This window comes from Loxodonta africana, chromosome 3 (genome assembly GCF_030014295.1).
Source record: "Loxodonta africana isolate mLoxAfr1 chromosome 3, mLoxAfr1.hap2, whole genome shotgun sequence".
NCBI classification, from domain to species: domain Eukaryota; kingdom Metazoa; phylum Chordata; class Mammalia; order Proboscidea; family Elephantidae; genus Loxodonta; species Loxodonta africana.
In genome coordinates, this window is record NC_087344.1 from 67,818,214 (window position 1) to 67,838,006 (window position 19,793).

At 40.2% G+C, this 19,793-nt stretch overlaps 2 protein-coding genes across 3 annotated transcripts in view; both read left to right on the top strand.

Annotated features, from left to right (window-relative positions):
- Positions 1–19,787, top strand: part of TMEM39B (transmembrane protein 39B) — a 43,539-nt gene extending 23,752 nt beyond the window's left edge. The window contains exon 10 of the transcript XR_010321360.1: positions 18,454–19,787. The gene's annotated coding sequence lies outside the window, so the exon portion shown is untranslated. The remainder of the gene's footprint in view (positions 1–18,453) is intronic.
- The window catches only part of KPNA6 (karyopherin subunit alpha 6), a 58,371-nt gene that overhangs the window by 4,267 nt on the left and 34,311 nt on the right, over positions 1–19,793 (top strand). The window lies entirely within an intron of this gene.

The following is a 19,793-nucleotide window of genomic DNA, read 5'->3' on the forward strand; positions in this document are numbered from 1 at the left end:
CACTGAATTAGCCAGCTTTAGAACTGTCTTATCTGTGGCTTAAATAGGATAATGAAGGCCACATCTAGTTCACTTTTGGCTGCAAGTAACAAAACCTTACTGATAACCTTGGGTTCAAAAGAAGTAATCTAGCCCATCTCTTTTAGTTTCCCTCTATCCTTGCCCAAAGGAGCTCTGGTGGCACAGTGGTTAGATCGCTCAGCTGACAACCAAAAAGTGGCAGTTCAAACCCTCCAGCCGCTCAGCAAGAGAAAGATGTGGCAGTCTGCTTCTGTGAAGATTTATAGTCTTGGAAACAATGGGGAGCAGTTCTGTTCAGTTCCATAGGGTCACTATGAGTCGGAATTGATTTGAGGGCAGTAAGTTTGGTTTTTGGTTTTTTTTTTTATCCTTGCCCTGCCACTCCACAGTTTGTAAACAGTTACCTGTGGAGAAGGCACTAAGCCATCAATGAACTACCCGAGTGATCCACAGACATCAAACTCACTCTCATTACTGGCCTGCTTCTCTTCCTTTTCTGTTAATTAGTGATCATTGGTCCAGACACTATGGCAGGACACTTACCCATCTTTGGTTCCTTACTCTTATCTACCCTTTCTATATTGGCAGTTGTTGGGTACTGTATGATCCTGCCATTGAGGTTTCCCCTAAATCGCTTTGTGTAGGCTTTTCTCACAGCGCAGCTCCACAAAGTGTTGATTCTGTGATCTTTAACCTTGGTGTCTCAAGCTCCTCAAAGTGAAAATATGGATAATACTGTTTTTAAGATTGTTAATGAAGATTCAGTGAAGTGTTGGATGTCAGAAAGCATTTTTTTTAATTGTAAAGGTGTGTTGCTTCAGAAGCCCTCCAAACTGATCTATTGCCTCTTCTACCACTACCAGTTTGCTAAGCCACTTACCCATTTTGTGTTAATTTACCTAAAACTAGATAATATGAACATCCGTTTCACTAGGCACACAAACTACAGTATGATTCAACATGTTAAATGAGATTGATCGAGTATCATTCCCATTTTTCCTCAGAAAAACTCGGCCATCTGACCAACAGATAAAAGTTCCCGGTATTAATAAATCAATATATTAGATTGCATATTTAATATATAACATATTAAATATTAGTAAAGGTTACCCTTTTTTAAATATATAAATGTTTTTCTTCCTACTCCCCAGTTCCTCTTGTATCCCATACTTTGGAAGCCAGTATAAAATAATAAGTATTTTAGACCAGCAAGTCCAGAGTGCTATGAATGCATTTAGTAAGGGGGGTCCACCCCAGCCCAAGGGAATCATGGAAGGCCTTTAAGCTAGGTGAAATCTGACCTATGGGTGGTAGCTGTCAGTGAGGGATGGAAGGAGGGATGATTATTTCAAAAGCAAAAGGTTGGTAGGGTAGATGGGTTGGTAGCATGTGAAAGTGATGTTTGGACTTGATCCAGTTGGCAATGAAATGCCATTGAAGAATTATAATCTCAGAAGTGACATGATTAGATTTGTTTGTTTATATTGCTTGGGCTGCTCTAGGGAGAAAGAATTAGTATGCAACAAGACTCCAACTAGGAGATTCTTTCAGTAATGAGGTACTCCTGGCAAGAGGTAATAATGGCGACTGAAGTGGTAGTAGTAGGGAATAAGAGTTAGGAATTTGAATCAGCAGGGCTTGGTTATTGATTTTATCTAGAGTCTGGGGCAGAAGGAAAAAAATTAAGCATGACTCCTAGGCCTCTTACCTTTGAGCAGCAGAGTGCCTAGTGGTGCTGTTAACTGAGGTAAGTTTACATTTGGACATTTTGAGGCATCTCTGTGACCTCCAAGGGAAGGTGTCCAAAAAGCAATTAGATATTGAAGTCTGGAGCTCAAGAGTGAGCTCTAGAATGGAGATAGAGGTTTGATCATCTGTCTGTCTCTCTCTGTGTATTGTGGTAACCGAAACCATGGGAGTGACTGATGTTGTTAGGCACCATCGTTTTCAACTCACAGCGACCCTATATACAATAGAACAAAGCACTGCCCAATCCTGTGCTATCCTCACAAGCATTGCTATACTTGAACCCATCGTTGCAACCACTGTATCAATCCATCTTATTGAGGGTCTTCTTCTTTTTTGCTGATCTTCTACTTTACCAAGTATGATGTGCTTCTCCAGGGATTCACCTGGGAGTGACCGATAGTACCTAGGAAAAATGTGTGTCATGGGAGAGGGGCTGACAAAAGAATGCCAAGGTATGTCAGCTTTAATGTGCAGAGAGAAGGGAAGCGGCAGCCAGAATTGGAGGAAGAAAACACGGAATGATTGGTGTCTTAAAAACTAAGGGAAAGAGAGTATTTCAAGGAGGACATGGTTGTCAGGATTTAGTGCTGCCAAAAGGAGAAGCAAAATAAGGACTGAAAAGACCTATCAAATTTAGCTTCATGTACTTAATCAGTAGCCTTAACGAAAACCATTTCGGTGGCATGGAAGCCAAATTGGAGTGGGCTAAAAAATGAGACAGCAGAGGCAAATTGTTTTAAGAAGTTTGAGTTGTAAAGAGGAGAGGAGGGTTAATAAGGCTGTTGTAATATAATGCTATAATGGCTAGGCAAGAGATCATGAAGACCTGAATTAGGGCAATGACAGTAGGGATGGAGAAGAAGAGTCCAGAAATAATTAGGAAATAAAACCATTTACTCTTTGTTATTGGATGTGGAGATAAGGGAAAAGGAATTGTCAAGTTTCTTGCTTGAAAAGCTAAGATGGTGGTGGTGATGTTAAGTGTTGTGGATGACCCCGTGTGACAGAGTAGAACTGCCCCTTAGGGTTTTCTAGGCTGCAGTCTTTACGGGAGCAGATCACCAGGCATTTCTCTCTTGGAACCACTTGTGGGTTTGAACCACCAACCTTTCAGTTAGCAACCGAGAGCTTAACCACTGCACCACCAGGACTCCTGAGATATTGGTACAGGTCACTAATCCTAAGGAGCCTTTTGCCCCTTAGAAGCAAGGATGGCAAGACTTCGGCTATCTTACTTTGGACACATCATCAGGAAAAGACCAATCGCTAGAAAAGGATGTAATGTTTGATAAAGTAGAGGGTCAGTGAAAATTAGGGACACCTCCAATGAGATGGGGGCCCTGATGGCGCGGTGGGTAAGCGCTTGGCAGTTTGAATCCACCAGCTGCTCCTCGGAAAACTTACAGGGCAGTTCTACTCCATTCTGTAGGGTCGCTATGAGTTGGAATTGACTCAAGGCAATGGGCTTGGGTTTGGTTTTGGTCAATGAGATTGACACAATAGCCACAGCAATGGACTCAAACATACCAGTGATCATGAAGATGGCCCAGGGCAACTTTTCATTCTGTTATGCATAAGGTTGCCGTGAGTCAGAGTCAATTCGACAAGGAGCTTTTTTCAGACTTTTTTTCTCCTAATTGTACGCCCCCACAATGAAATTTTAATACCACAGATACACTCTGTATCTTTTTATGTACTATAGGTACAGGCATACCTCCTCTTATTGCCCTTCACAGATAGTGTGTTTTTTACATGTTGAAGGTTTGTGTCAGCTCTGCAACAAGCAAGGCTGTCAGCACCATTTTTCCAACAGCATGTGCTTACTTCATGTCTCTATCACATTTTAGTAATTATCGCAATACTTCAGATTTTTTCAATATTATATCATGGTAATCTGTGATCAGTGATCTTTACTATTACTGTGATCGTTACTATTGTAATTGTTTAGTAGCGCCGTGAACCGTGTCCATACAAGACAGCAAACTTAATCGATAAATGTAGCGAGTGTTCTAACTGCTCCACCAACCAGTGGTTTTTCCAAATCTCTGCCGGTCCTTGGGCCTCCCTATTCCTTGAGACACAACGATATTTAAATTAGTCCAATCAGTAACCCTACAATGGCCTCTAAGTGTTCAAGCAAAAGGAAGAGTCCCATCTCTCTCCCTTTAAATCAGAGGCTAGAAATGATTAAGCTTAAAGAGGAAGGCATGTCAAAAGCCTAGATAAACTGAAAGCTAGTTCTCGTACCGAACAGCCAGGTTGTGAATGCAAAGAAAAAGTTCTTGAAGGAAATTAAAAGTGTTAGTCCAGTGAACACACAAATGAACAAATGATAAGAAAGCCAAACAGCCTTATTGCTGATATGGAGAAAGTTCTAGTGGTCTGGATAGATCAAATCAGCCACAACATTCCCTTAAGCCAAAGTCTAATCCAGAGCAAGGCCCTAAGTCTTCTCAATTCTGTGAAGGCTGAGAGAGGTGTGGAAGCTCAGCTTATGTTGGAAGAAGATGCCCTCTCGGACTTCCATAGCTAGAGAGGACAAGTCAATGACTGGCTTCAAAGAGTCAAAGGACACCTGACTGACTTCTTAGGAGCTAATGCAGCTGGTGACTTTAAGTTGAAGCCAGTGCTCACTTACCATTCTGAAAATCCTAGGGCCCTTAAGAATTATGCTAAATCTCTTCTGCCTGTGCTCTATAAATAAAACGACAAAACTTGGATGACAGCATATCTGTTTACAACATGGTTTATTGGATATTTTAAGCCCACTGTTGAGACCTACAGCTGAGAAAAAAGATTCCTTTCAAAATATTACTGATCATTGACAATGCGCCTGGTCACCCAAGAGCTCTGATGGAGATGTACAAGAAGATTAATGTTGTTTTCATGCCTGCTAACACAACATCCATTCTGCAGCACATGGATCAAGGAGTAATTTCAACTTTCAAGTCTTATTTAAAAATACATTTCGTAAAGATGTAGCTGCCATAAGTAGTGATTCCTCTGATGGATCTGGGAAAAGTAAATTGAAAATCTTCTGGAGAAGATTCACCATTCTAGATGCCATTAAAAATATTCATGATTCATGGGAGGAGGTCACTATCAACATTAACAGGAGATTGGAAGAAGTTGATGCCAACTTTCACAGATGACTGTTAGGGGTTCAAGACTTCAGTGGAGGAAGTAACTGCAGATGTGGTGGAAATAGCAAGAGAACTAGAATTAGAAGTGGAGCCGGAAGATGTGACTGAGTTAACTGCAATCTCATGATAAAACCTTAACCGGTGAGGAGCTGGATGAGCAAAGAAGTGGTTTCTTGAGATGAAATCTACTCCTGGTGAAGATGCTGTGAACGTCATTGAAATGACGACAAAGGATTTAGGATATTACATAAACTTATTTGATAAAGCAGTGGCAGGGTTTGAGAGAACTGACTCCAATTTTGAAAGAAGCTCTAGTGTGGGTAAAATGCTATCAAATAGGGTCTCGTGCTACAGAGAAATCTTTTGTGAAAGGAAGAGTCAATTGATGCAGCATACTCCATGCTGTCTTACTTTAAGAAATTGCCACAGCCACCCCAGCCTTCGCAACCACCACCCTGGTCAGTGAACAGCCTTCAACATCGAGGCAAGACCCTCCACCAGCAAAAAGATTACGACTCACTGAAGTCTCAGATGATGCTTCACGTTTTTTAGCAATAAAGGTTTTTTTAATTAGGTATATATATTGCTTTTTTAGACATAATGCTATTGCACACTTAATAGACTACAGTACCATGTAAACATAACTTTTATATGCACTGGGAAACCAAAAAATTTGTGTGACTCGCTTTATTGTGATATTTGCTTTATTGTAGTGGTCTGGAACTGAACCCGCAATATCTCCGAGGTATGCTTGTACATACAGGTTAGAGAAATTCCTGCTTTTAATGGTCACAAGACCCTGTTGGAAAGGCCTTTCTCATATTACTAAAAGTTAAAATGAAGAGCTAATTTGAGGGATTTGTGTGATTCAGCTCACTTGTAGACAATGCAGAAATTTCCCTGACCAAAGAATAAGGGTGGAGGGGAGGGCTACAGAGTAGAGGCCAGGTAGCCAGCAATTCACTGTTCTGATTTCAGAGGCATTTTGCTCTGTGGAACTTCGTTTTTATACCTCTTAAAAAAAAACAAAAAACCAAACTGATCTTGTTCTTAAAAATGACCTTGGGCCTTCTGATCTTTGCTCCTGGTGAACTGTTTGCCTTCTCCACCCCCATTATCTTCGGAAAAATTAACCCTCTAGTTGAGTCGGAATCGACTCGACGGCACTGGGTTTTTGGGTTTAGTTTTCAAAGACCACTTCAGATCTTAGCACTCGGTAAAAATAGTTCTCACTTCCACCCTCTGAGCTCATTGCACACTTACATTCATTGTCTTTTATATTCTTAATGCTATGATACTTACCTAGGTTGTAAAGCTTCCTAAATTAGGCAGAAGCCTTTACACAGTGCCTTGCACACACATTTTTTTAAAACAAGTAATAAATCATATGTATATTTGAATGCTCCTTAGCGAGGATGACGAGACTTCATCTCACATGCTTTGGACATGTTATCAGGAGTGACCAGTCCCTAGAGAAAGACATCATACCTGGTAGAGGGTTAGTGAAAAAAGAGAAGACCCTCAGAGAGATGGCTTAACGCGGTGGCTACAACAATGAACTCAAACATAGCAACGATTGTGAGGATGGTGCAGGACGAGGCAGTGTTTAGTTCTGTTGTACATAGGGTTGCTATGAGTCAGAACCAACTTGACAGCGACAGCACCTGACAACAATATAGACACATATACACATGTATACACTCTCCATACCTGAGCATTGCATTTATATATAGACCCAAGGGGCACCAAAAAACAAAAACAAAAAACCCCATTGCCCTCAAGTGGATTCCGACTCATAGCAAACCTATAGGACAGGGTAGAACTGCCCCCATAGAGTTTCCAAGGAGTGTCTGGTGGATTTGAACTGCCGACCTTTTGGTTAGCAGCCATAGCCCCTAACTGCTGTGCCACCGGGGTTTCAAGGATTAGTAAATCCTAAGAGAAAATTAGGACTAGAGAACTAGAGCTGTCAACTCTGGTTGATTCAGTACCTCAGTGTGGCATACTTCATTTAGACCCTGAGCGTTGAGTGTAGTTGTGTGTGCAGAAGTTAGTTTTCCCTCGGTGACCTTTTTTAAATCACCTAGTTTATAGATTTAGCATTGTTTCCTTGAGTGATTGCTGTTCAGCCCAGTCCTGTGAGGATACTGCCAGAGTATGAGCAGCCCTATTATGGCCCCATTGTAGACTGACCCACTTGTCCTGTAGAGGAGTCTCTCCTGTTGTCTTGGTGACTAGCAGTTCTGACAGGCTTGCAGATAACACCCTGAGAGTCTCATGCTGTCAGACCTGTTTCGTGTTGTTTTCTTGTTTGCAGTATTTCCTGGTCATGAAGCTCTGAGACAAATTCAGGAAGTTTAAAAAGCCATTTCTAAACCTTATCCTACCTTGTCATTAGTTGCTGTTGAGTCGATTCCAACGAAGGAAGACCCTGTCTGTGCAGAGTAGAACTGCTTCATAGGATTTTTAAGACTGTGACCTTTCGGAAGCAGATTGCCAGACCTGTGTTCCCAGGTACTTCTGGGTGGTTTCAAAGCACCAACCTTTCAGCTAGTACTCAAGTACTTAACCATTTGCATCAGCTGGGTATCCAATCCTACCTTACCAGCACAGCATTTTACTATTTACAAAGTGTTGTATACCGTTGAATTGCTTCCAACTCATAGTGACCCTATAGGACAGAGTAGAACGGCCCCATAGGGTTTCCTAGGCTGTAATCTGCAATAGCAGATCACCAGGTCTTTTCATGTATATACTTGTTTCATCTTCACTGTAACTGAGGTAGACAAGATAAGGTTAGGTATTGTGAACTAGTAAGTAGCAAGACCGGAGCTAAGATCACCTGGCTTTGTAGGTCTTTTCACTAATACCACACTACTTCCAGTTTTCCTCTTCATGGTCCATCCAGTACAGCAGCCTCTCTCAGCACTAAATACTTCTTTCTGATACAGACCTTTGAAGGTAGCCTGTCCGTTCATATATTGTTGAACTTATAAAAAGATTCTCAAACCCTATACCAGTCCAAATGGGCATTTGTCTCAGCTTATCCTGTTTCCCTCCACTTTGTATCATTAATGCTACTGCTGCCACCACTGACCCCTCCTCCACGTACCTGCACACACGCACACAGATCTTCAAAAACAAGAACTGGAAGGAATAGTTTTTTTTTTCCTTTGAGTGGCAAACAGCCTTCAAGTACTACCTAATTACCTGTCAATTCCTATAGTTTTCTACTTCCTCTCTACATGTTAGTATTTATATCATCTTATGTTTGTAATCCTTGTTCCTGCCAAGAAGTAGACCACATCTCATCTGAGGGATTGAATCAGGTGACAGAATGGTAGAATCCAGGAAGAGTATTGACACTACTGGGAACACACTTCAAGGAAATAAGAGTCCTCTTGTGGCTGGTATGCTGCTTAAGTAAGGTTTATGTAATGGAGAGAGACATAATGGAGAAGGACATCATGCTTGGCAAAGTACAGGGTCAGCAGAAAAGAGGAAGACCCTCAATGAGGTGGATTGACACAGTGGCTGCAACAGTGGGCTCAAGCATAACAACGATTGTGAGGATGGCGCAGGACCGGGCAGTGTTTTGTTCTGTTGTGCACAGGGTCACTATGAGTCGGAATTGACGCAACGGCACCTAACTACAACAACAATGGAGAGAGACCTGAGTTAGACTCTGCCACTTATTAGCTGAGTCCTGCAAGTTATACCTCAGATCTCCCACCTTAAAATGGGAGTTATATATGAGCTTGGATTTAAGCTAAACAAATCTTTACTAAATCATTCCCAATGGAATTTTAAATTTCCCTGGGAGCCCCCTTTTGTAGAAGTTAGAGATTGACTTTGGGATATTTGAAAGATCTCTCAAGAGAGATATGCTGGTTTTTAGTCTGGATTTAGTAGATAAAACCATTTAACCATGGTCAGTGACTTTGGAAAGCATGCTGGATTGAACTTGAGAAGACTGCTTCACAGCCAGTAGTAAGGACATAGATGTGTGATGTTCTTGGCAGGAGCATTGTTATCCTTGCCTGCCGCAGTGCCTGACCGAGATCCCCTCCTAGCAGGACATGGAAAGTAAGTAACTTGACACAGGAAGGGAACTCATGTACTGCAATAGTTTGTTCTCAAGCTTGGCTTAATGTTAATGTCATTAACTCTGAAGGCATCTCAATTAAAGATAAGCTTATTAAGAAAGGACTCATGTAGGATCACTTTTGATTACTCTAGTGTACAATTGCTCTATATTATGTCTAAAAAGAATAGCTATCTACCTGTGAAAGAATAGTTATTCACATGCCAAAGAATAAAGTTGAACCCCTACCTCACACCATATATAAAAATTAATTCAATGGGTCAAAGGCCTAAATATAAGAACTAAAATTGTAAAACTCTTAGAATAAAACAGGGTAAATCTTTGTGACCTTGGAATAGGCAACGGTTTCTTAGATAGGATACCCAAAGCCCATGACAAAAATTAAAAACAATTAAGCAATTGTATATAAAATCAGAATTTCTGGTTTCTCTTGAAAATCTAACAAAACTTTTAGATATGGAAGAGAAATATGAATGAAAATGGTCTTCAAATACTTGAAAGGATATTGTTTCAGGAACCCAAAATAGGATCAGTGTAAGTTACTGGGGTATAGGTCCCATTCAGAATGAACGGAAGTTTCTAATACTTGGAGCCATCTGAAATGAAATGGGCTGCTTTTGGAAATAATATGTTTCTTATCACCGGTAGTGGCCAATCACAGGTTTAAGGCTTGCAAATTAAAGAGAGATTTAAGTATCAGAAAGGAGACCAGACTAACAATCTATAAATCTCTTTTGATTCAGCCTGTGGATTCTGTTTGATAAAGTGCCAGGTTATATAGAACAAGCAGAATGAGGTTCTCTTGACTTTTATTCCTCCCCAGTACAATCCATTTGGAATGAAGATATGGTTTGGGAGATATTTATGTACATGCTATTACTGTCAGCCTCTCTGTTTCTGAAATCACAGCTTAAAGAGTAGACCCTAAAGCCATAGGATTTGTTCATCCTTAAAACCAAATTTCAGAAACACTTGGCTTTCCAAGTATATGTGAGTGTACTCTTCATGGATAATGAAAATTATGATAAGTTCTCATATTACTTTATTTTGTTTTCTTTTCTATTTGTTTTGCAGTTTTTTTTATTTTGTTGTTGAGAATATGCACAGCAAAACATACACCAATTCAACAGTTTCTACATTTACAGTTCAGTGACATTGATTACATTCTTCCAGCTGTGCAACCATTCTCATCTTTCTTTTCTGAGTCATTCCTCCCCGGTGAACATAAACTCATTGTCCCCTCAGGTTCTTGTCTAATCTTGCAAGTTGCTGTTGTCACTTTGATCCCATATAGATTATTCTTAAAAGAACATAATGCTCAAGGCAGACTTTTTTTTTTGTTTTTACTAGTTAAGCTAAACTATTGCTTGGTTTTAAGATGACTTCAGGGAATATTTTTGGTTTAAGTTTTAAAGATTATCTCACTGCAGTAGTTTCAGGGGTTCATCCAGCCCCCACGGTTCAGAAAGTCTGGAGTCCATGAGGTTTTGAAATTCTGTTCTGCATTTCCCTCCCTTTGATCAGGATTCTTCTGTAGAATATTTGCTCAAAATATTCAGTGATGGTAGCCAGGCACCATCCAGTTCTTTGATCTCATGGCAAAGGAGGCAGTTGTTCATGGACGCAATTAGCCACACATTTTATATTCCTCCTGTTCCTGATTGTCCTTCTTCCTCTGTTGCTCCAGACGAATACAGACCAATTGTCAAGGCTTGGATGGCCACTTGTAAACTTTTAAGACTCCAGGCACTACGTAAGGAACCTAGAAAGTAGAACAGAAGCACTAAATATGTTATTAGGCCAATTAACTGGGAGGTCTCATGAAACCATGACCCGGTACCTCCAAACCAAGGAACCAAATCCTATGAGGTTTTTAGTTGTACATAAGCAGTCTCAGCAGCTATTGTTGTTGTTGTAAATATATCTATCACACAGCTTTTGCCTGTTCAACTTTTTATAGGTGTGCGACTTATTGACAGCAATTTTATTGCTTTATTTTGGCTGCCAGGGAGCTGACGTGCCAAAATGCTAGTCATTGGGTCCTGCTTGTCTGCATTCATCTTTCTGCGTTTTGTTTTTGTATCTTTTATTTTGTTGATTTTATTATAAGACACTTTAGATCTTTGGAAAACTGAGGTTTAAAATGTTGGATGGAACATTTGAGAGTGTGCCATGAGCTGTGCACTGTGCTATAGACTCCAAAATAAATATGAGCTCTTGCACTCAAAGATTTAATGGTCTGAAAGTGAGGGGTGAGGAGGGTAAGAACTAAAACAATGTCATTGGCGGTGACATTGTGGGAATTAGATTGAGATTGGAGTAATAGATCAAATCAGTGTTATTTACCAACCTGTTGTCTTTGGTAAGGGCCCTAGTGGTTAAGTGCTTGACTGCTAACTGAAAGGTTGGTGGTTTGAACCTAGTTGCTCCACGGAAAAAAGAGGTGGCAGTCTGGTTCCATAATGTTTTACAGCCTTGGAAACCCTATGGGGCAGTCCTACTGTGCTCTCTAGGGGTCACTAAGAGTCGGAATCGACTGCAAGGAGTTTTTTATTTTGTGTTTGATGGCTGTTGATGGCTGACTTTAAGACCGGGTGAATGGTGAGGGCATCAACTCTGAAATAGGTAAGATAGAAGAAACAGGAAAGTGAGGTGGAGATTAAGCATTTGGAAATAAGATTTCAGGAAAAAATAGAGGTTGAAGCTAAGAGAGATCACTTGGTGGGAGACAGGGGAGCACACCCTCTGAGAAGAGGGCCAAAGGTAGAATTTTGGTACACACTGATATTGAGAGGTTGGCATTGGAAGAACACAGTAAAAAACCTGAGTGGTTGGAGAGGTCAGAGAAGAAGTTGGTGCCAATAAAATCATGGGTAGAGAGTTTCAAGAAGGCAAAAGTAATCATCAGTGGCAAATTAGAAAGTCAATTAGAATGAATATTGACAAGGTCACTGGATTAAAAAAAAAAATACTGGATTTAGCAGTCTAAAAATCTTTGAGGCATTTGTGTCCTATAATCTCAAGTGGAGTGTTTTTTATTTGGGTGTCATATCTATTCTGGAGGAAATGTATGGTTTCTAGGTTCCTAGTAAGTAACCCTTCTAACATCTGCCTTTGGAAGTTCTTTGTAGTCAAGAAACAGGTTTCTTAATGCTGTACACTCCTTTGGCAAACATTTATTAAGCACCTGTTTTAGCTAGGCCCTGTGTCTGTTACAATGTAGGTGTTCAATAAAGTAATTAAATACATGAACAATGGTTTATTCAACAAATATTGGTATGTCTTTGATATTATAGGTGCTGGAATATAACAAAGGTCTCTGTCTTTATAGAACTTACATGTCCTGTAGGAGAGAACAGACACAGCAAGTGTAGAGAAGGAAATAAAACAGGTGCTCCAACAAAATAGGGAAACTTGCCTTGGGTTAAGGTAACAAGGGAAGGATCCAGTAATTCCAAAGGCTGGGGAAGAGCATTGTAGGCAGAAAACAGGAAGTATGAAGACTCTGCATCAGGAAATAGCTTGATAGGTTCCAAATACTGAGACAGCCAGTATGACAGGATCATATGATGAATGAGAGTAAAGAGTTGCATAAAATGAGATGAGCTGAATATGTAGCCTGGGCCTTGTATTGTGGAAAAGATTTTTATTCTAAATGGGAAAGGAAGTGGTGTGCCTCAGTTGCATTGTGTAATGATGGTTTTAGGGGTCGGTTGTTCTGGTGGTTGGTGACTTGGACAGGGTAGGAGTCAGGATTTCGGAGAGTTGTAAATATATTCAAAACATACGTTGGAGTTAAGCTGTAACAGAATTTGCTGATAGAGTAAAGAGGTGAGGGAAAGGAAGAAACCAGGAGTAGCTTTTACCTAGGTTTTGGATTAAGTAACTGGTAAATGCTGTTACTACTGCTGAGGGTAGAGAGAGGAAGTTAGAAATTAAGTTAGTTTTGGACATCAAAGTGGAGATTTCAAGTAGGCAGTTGAATAGGTAAGTCTGGAGCTCAAGGGAGAGGGCTGGGCTGGGCTGGAGACATAAATTTGGAAGTTGTCATGGAAATGGATGAGATCAACTAGGGAAGGAGTTAAAAAAAAAAAAAAAACAGTATTTAGGTGTAGAGAGGAGGAGCCCATCAAGAAAGACTGGGAAGTATGGGTGAGGTTGAGAGTTAAGCAGTGGTGCCAAGAAAGCTGAAAGAGTTTCTGAGAGGAGGGATTGATAACTGCTGTTGAGGCATTGAGGGAGGCAGAAATTTCTATCCATTGTATTCATTAAGGAGCCATGGTGGCACAGCGAGCAGTTAAGAGCTTGGCTGCTAACCAAAAGATTGGCAGTTCAAATCCTTGGAAACTCTGTGGGGCAGTTCTCCTCTGCCCTGGGAGTCACTATGAGTGGGAATCGACTCGATGGCAACAGGTTTGAGTTTTTTTTGTTGTTGTTTATATTCAGCAGTTGAGGTTGTTGGTAAAGCAGTTTCATTGGAATCGAATGAATGGAAGTCAGGTTTGAATAGTTGGAAGTGTGAACAGAGCACGTAGAGATTCAGCAATATTGGTAACATCTATATTTTAAAGTTGAATAGAGGTCATTTCATTATGCCTTACATCTTACACTTAGGGTGTGTGATACTCCGGAAACATTTCAGAGTAAAATTAAAGTGGTTGGTGACTTATGCTATGTAGATGACTTTCGAAAAGAAAGATCTGGTTAGCACATCAACTTAGTATCAGGAGTAGTGGGCAACTTGCAGTTAAGTGCCTCCTGCTATGATGCAGTGTAAAGCGTTCAGCATCACCTATAAAGTATTCTGGCCAAAAAATACTTTAACCTGAATCTTTTCTAGTCTTTAGACCTAATTTCCAGTGTATAATAATTGCAGGGGATAGGGGTATAAGTTAAATGACAGACAAAACCAGAATGTGGGCCATTGGGTAAGACAGCTGACCTAGTCTCTTTAGAAAGTCAGTATCAAAGTAAATAAAGGGGGGGAGGGAAAACCCATTGCCCTCGAGTTGATTCCAACTCATAGCAACCCTATAGGACAGAGTAGAACTGCCCCATAGGGTTTCCAAGGAGTGGCTGGTGAATTCAAACTGCTGACCTTTTGGTTAGCAGGCATAGCTCTTAATGTAAATTTAAAGTGATCACATGTTGAGATGATTATATTCTAGTTTTTAAAAAATTCTTAATTGTCTAGAGATTTACATACTGAAATATACGTGGATGAAATGATATGTCAGTATTTACTTCAAAATAATACAGGGTATGGACATAGGTGGGAATATAGATGAATCAGTAATGGTTTTGAGTTGATTAGTGAATCTAGATGATGAGTTCATTGGGATTCATTTTATTTGCTTTTCTGTTTATTATGTATATTTGAAAATTTTTATAATAAAAAGTTGTAATAAAAGACCGAGTATAATATATGAACCTTGACTGGATCCTGGTTTTGGGTGGGGAGAAGAGGGACAGCTACAAAAGATATTTTGAATTAAGAAATTTGAGTATGGACTATATTAGATAATTGGGTAATTTTGTGACCAAAGAAAATTTTTTGGAAGACAGCTACCTGGCCAGCTGGCTGGAAGAGATCCGTATTTGTACCCATGCCAAAGAAAGGTGATCCAACAGAATGTGGAAATTATCGACCAATATCATTAATATCACGCGCAGGTAAAATTTTGCTGAAGATCATTCAGAAGCAGTTGCAGCAGTACATTGACAGGGAACTGCCAGAGATTCAGGCCAGACTCAGAAGAGGACATGGAACAAGGGATATAATCGCTGATGTCAGATGGATCCTGGCTGAAAGCAGAGAATACCAGAAAGATGTTTACCTGTGTTTTATTGACTATGTGAAGGCATTCCACTGTGTGGATCATGACAAATTATGGATAACATTGCAAAGAATGAAAATTACAGAACATTTAATCATGCTCATGAGGAACCTGTACATAGACCAAGAGGCAGTCGTTCGAACAGAATAAGGGTATACTGCTGGTTGAAAGTCAGGAAAGGTGTGTGTCAGGGTTGTATTCTTTCACAATACTTAGTCTGTATGCTGAGCAAATAACCTGAGAAACTGGACTTATATGAAGAAGAACAAGGCGTTAGGATTGGAGAAAGACATTAACAACTTGTAAAATGCAGATGATACAACCTTACTTGCTGAAAGTTAAGAGGACTTGAAGCACTTACTGGTGAAGATCAAAGACTACAGCCTTCAGTATGGATTACAACTCAACATAAAGAAAACAAAAATTCTCACAGCTAGACCAATAAGCAAATCATGATAATTGGAGAAAATATTGAAAATGTCAAGGATTTCATTTTACTTGGATTCACAGTCAATCCCCATGGTGAAGAAGCTGTCAAGAAATCAAACAACGTATTCCATTGGGCAAATCTGCTGCAAAAGACCTCTTTTAAGTGTTAAAAACCAAAGATATCACTTTGAGGACTAAGGTACGCTTTACCCAAGCCATGGCGTTTTCAGTCTCCTCTTATGCATGTGAAAACTGGACAATGAATAGGGAAGATTGAAGAAGAATTGAGGCATTTTAATTATGGTGTTGGTGAAGAATATTGAATATGCCATGGACTGCCAGAAGAATAAACAAATCTGTCTTGGAAAAAGTACAGCCAGAATGCTTATTAGAAGCAAGGATGGTGAGACTTCATCTCATGCTTTGCACATGTTATCAGGAGGGACCACTCCTTGGAGAAGGACATCATGCTTGGTAAAGTAGAAGGTCAGCAAAAAAGAGGAAGACCCTCAATGAGATGGGTTGACACAGTAGCTGCAACAGTGGGCTCAAGCCTCACAAGGAATGTGAGGATGGCACAGGGCTGGGCAGTGTTTTGTTCTGTCGTACATAGGGTTGCTTTGAATTGGGACTGACTCGACAGCACCTAACAAGGTAGTTTTGTTAATTTTCTTAGGTTTGAATAAGGTATTACGGTTATGTAAGAAGATCCTTACTAGGAGATGCATACTAAGATAACAGGGTGCAGTGCTGAGTCATTATATTTGCCACTTTCAGGTGACTCAATTAAAAAATATGATGTGTATGGCAAAGTGCTTGCCTGCTGACAGAAAGGCTGGAGGTTGAAATGCACTAGCTGCTCTGTGGGAGAAAGATGTGGCAGTCTGCTTCTGCAAAAGTTACAGCCTTGGAAACCCTATGGGGCAGTTCTGCTCTGTCCTGTAGGGTTGGTATGTGTCAGAATTGACTCAGCAGCAGTGGATTTGGGTGAGTGGGTATCTCTTTGTGTGTGTGTGTGTGTGTGTGTATGTGTGTAAAATACATATGATAGAATAAAACAAATATGACAGTGCTAAAAAGTGTTGACTCTTAATGGAGAGCCTATAGATATTTCTTATACTATTTCAAAGTTTCAATTTTTGAATATTTCATAGTAAAAAGGGAACGGAAAAATATTTTCTGTTTTGGCTCTTGTGGACTTGCTCTGATTTTCTTCAGTTTCAGCTTGAACTTGCATGTGAGCGATTGATGGTCTGTTCCACAGCTGGCCCCTTGCCTTGTTCTGACTGATGATATTGCGGCAAGAGCTAGAGGGAAGATGAATGAAAAGATGCAGTCACAAGTGTCGAGCTGATTCTCTGTATGAAGAACTGCAGGTGGTGAGATTTCTTGGAACCATTCCTGTAGTACCGTTTTTTGCTAGCAAAGTTGTAAATCAGCAGTACCAAAATTTTGTCATCAACCTTGCATTCATTTGTAGTAATTACCTACTAGGTAGGCCGGCAGGAAGTCAGGCAAAATTTAAGCCAGTCCTGTTTTCTTTTGGCATCTTTAAGGCGATGAATGGGCCATGTAAGTTTTAGAACATCTTTGAAAATGTTGGATTTATTATTCTCTTTGTCACTTATGTGTTGTGTGTTATCTTCCCTACCCTTCAAATCCCACATCATGGCTGGCTTTATCAGCTTTGGAGGAATTTTGATTTGATTAAATCTGTTGGTGTAGGCATTAGTCCACACAGGGTCAGATGTACTTCAGTATTTTGGTTGTTTGAATTTGTGGGCTTAGGAGACAACTGCATCTGTTGAAACATCTCAATTGATATTCTGTCAATTCCTGGAGCCTTGTTTTTCACCAGTGCCTTCAGTGCTGCTTGGACTTCTTCCTTCAGCACCTTCAGTTCCTGATCATATGCTACCTCTTGAAATGGTCGAACGTCAACTAATTCTTTTTGGTATAATGACTGTGTATTCCTTCCATCTTCTTTTGATGCTTCCTGCGTCATTTAATATTTTTCACCCATGGACTCCTTCACTATTGCAACTCGAGGCTTGAGTTTTTTCTTCAGTTCTTTCACCTTGACGAAAGATGAGCATGTTCTTCTCTTTTGGTTTTCTATCTCCAGCTCTTTGCACATGTCATTATAATACTTTACTTTGTCTTCTTGAGCCGCCCTTTGAAATCATGTGTTCAGTTCTTTTACTTTATCATTTCTTCCTCTTGCTTTAGCTGCTCGACATTCGTGAGCAAATTTTAGAGCCTCCTCTGACATCCGTCTTGGTCTTTTTTTTCTGTCTTTTCAGTGACCTCTTGCTTCACGTATGATGCCCTTGATGTCATTTCACAACGCGTCTGGTCTCCGGTCATTAGTATTCAATAGGTCAAATCTGTTCTTGAGATGGTCTCTAAATTGAGGCGGCATATACTCAAGGTCGTATTTTGGCTCTCGTGGACTTGCTCTGATTTTCTTCAGTTTCAGCTTGAACTTTCATATGAGCAATTGATGGTCTGTTCTACAATTGGCCCCTTGCCTTGTTCTGACTGGTGATATTGAGCTTTTCCATCGTCTCTTTCCACAGGTGTAGTCAATTCCATTCGTTTGTGTTCCATCTGGTGAGGTCCGTGTGTATAGTCACTGTTTATGTTGGTGAAAGAAAGTATTTGCAATGAAGAAGTTATTGGTCTTGCAAAATTCTGTCATTCCATCTCCTGTATTTTTTCTGTCACCAAGGCCATATTTTCCAACTACCAATCCTTCTTCTTTGTTTCCAACTTTCGGATTCCAATCACCAGTAGTTATCAGTGCATCCTGATTGCATGTTTGATCAATTTCTGACTGCAGCTGCTGATAAAAATCTTCAGTTTCTTCATCTTTGGCTTTAATCGTTGGTGCATAAATTTGAATAATGGTCGTATTAACTGGTCTTCCTTGTAGGCATATGGATATTATCCTATCACTGATAGTGTTGTACTTCAGGATAGATCTTGAAATGTTCTTTTTGATGATGAATGCAGCACCATTCCTCTTCAAGTTTTCGTTCCCGGCATAGTAGGCTATATGATTGTCCAATTCAAAGTGGCCAGTACCAGTGCATTTGAGCTCTATAATGCCTAGGATACTGATGTATATGCGTTCCATTTCATTTTTGACGATTTCCAATTTTCCTAGATTCATACTTCGTACAGTCCATGTTCCAATTATTAATGGATGTTTGCAGCTGTTTCTTCTCATTTGAGTTGTGCCACATCAGCAAATGAAGGTCCCGAAAGCTTTATTCCATCCATGTCGTTAAGGTTGACTCTACTTTGGGGAGGAAGCTCTTCCCCAGTCATCTTTTGAGTGCCTTCCAACCTGGGGAGCTCATCTTCTGGCACTGCATCAGACAATGTTCCGCTGCTGTTCATAAGGTTTTCACTGGCTAATTCTTTTCAGAAGTAGACTGCCTGGTCCTTCTTCCTAGCCTCTCTTAGTCTGGAAGCTCAGCTGAAACGTATCCTCCATGGATGACCCTACTGGTATGTGAATACTGGTGGAATAGTTTCCAGCATCACACCAACACGCAAGCCCCCACAGTACAACAAACTGACAGACACGTGGATGCAGCACTGGAGGTGCTCACTCGTCTATGCCAAGAAATATTTATGCCTATTCACAAGAATGGTGATCCAACCAAGTGAGGAAATTATAGAACAATATCATTAATATCACACACAAGCAAAATTTTGCTGAAGATCATTTAAAAATGGCTGCAGCAGTATATCAACAGGGAACTGCCAGATATTCAGGCCGGTTTCAGAAGAGAACATGTAACCAGGGATATTGTTGTTGATGTCAGATGGATCCTGCCTGAACGCAGAGAATACCAGAAGGATGTTTACCTGTGTTTTATTGACTATGTAGAGGCATTCAACTATGTGGATCATAACAAATTATGGATAACATTGCGAAGAATGGGAATTCCAGAACACTTAATTATACTCCTGAGGAACCTTTACGTAGATCAGGAGGCAGTTGTTTGGACAGAACAAGGGGATACTGAGTGGTTTAAAGTCAGGAAAAGTGTGTGTCAGGGTTTTGTCCTTTCACCATACCTATTCAATCTGTATGCTGAGCAAATAATACGAGAAGCTGGACTATATGAAGAACGGGGCATCAGGATTAGAGGAAGACTCATTAACAACCTGCAGTATGCAGGTGACACAATCTTGCTTGCTATAAGTGAAAAGGACTTGAAGCACTTACTGATGAAGATCAAAGACCGTGGCCTTCAGTATGAATTGCATCTCAACATAAAGAAAACAAAAATTGTCACAACTGGGCCAGTGAGCAACATCACGATAAAAGGAGAAAAGATGAAGTTGTCAGGGATGTCATTTTACTTGGATCCACAATCAACAGCCGTGGAAGCAGCAGTCAAGAAATCAAACGATACATTGCATTGGGCAAATCTGCTGCAAAGGACCTCTTTAAAGTGTTAAAAAAAAAAAAAAAAAAAACAAAGGTGTCAC